Below are 503 nucleotides of genomic sequence, written 5' to 3'. Positions count from 1 at the left end.
CGAAGGTTTTATAACTATATTATTATTTACCTTCTCTCACCCTTCATTTCCCTTTCATCCCATTTCATGCTCCATCTCTGCTCCTTTTCTGCTGGCTTTTTCTTCCCCTGCCCTTCACAGTTAGAAAAATTGTAAATCTTGCTTTAATGGCACTGTGTACACCATTTTTCACCCTGGAAAAAATTGGTATTCTCCTTGGTTGGTTGATGTTATTAAGAGCCTCTTTATTATGATTAAGTAAAACTTGCATTTTCCCTTGGTCTAAACCAGCATTTTTCGATCTTTTGATATAGAGGAGCCCCTGCATTAATTTTTCAGGTTTGAGGAGCCCTGGAAGTGATGTCATCTGGTCATGCCTTCCTGCCACACCCCCTGGAAGTGACATGTCACCAGAAGTGATGTCACCACCTGAATTTGCAGGAAGCCTTGAGGAGAACTGAGGGGGAGGGAGACAGTAGGTAGCTTAAGGCAGGAGTAGGTGGCAGGCACTGTAACCATGAGAG

Source organism: Paroedura picta, chromosome 1 (genome assembly GCF_049243985.1).
Source record: "Paroedura picta isolate Pp20150507F chromosome 1, Ppicta_v3.0, whole genome shotgun sequence".
Lineage (NCBI taxonomy): Eukaryota > Metazoa > Chordata > Lepidosauria > Squamata > Gekkonidae > Paroedura > Paroedura picta.
The sequence above is the reverse complement of the archived record's forward strand: the minus strand, read 5'-3'. Positions refer to the sequence as shown.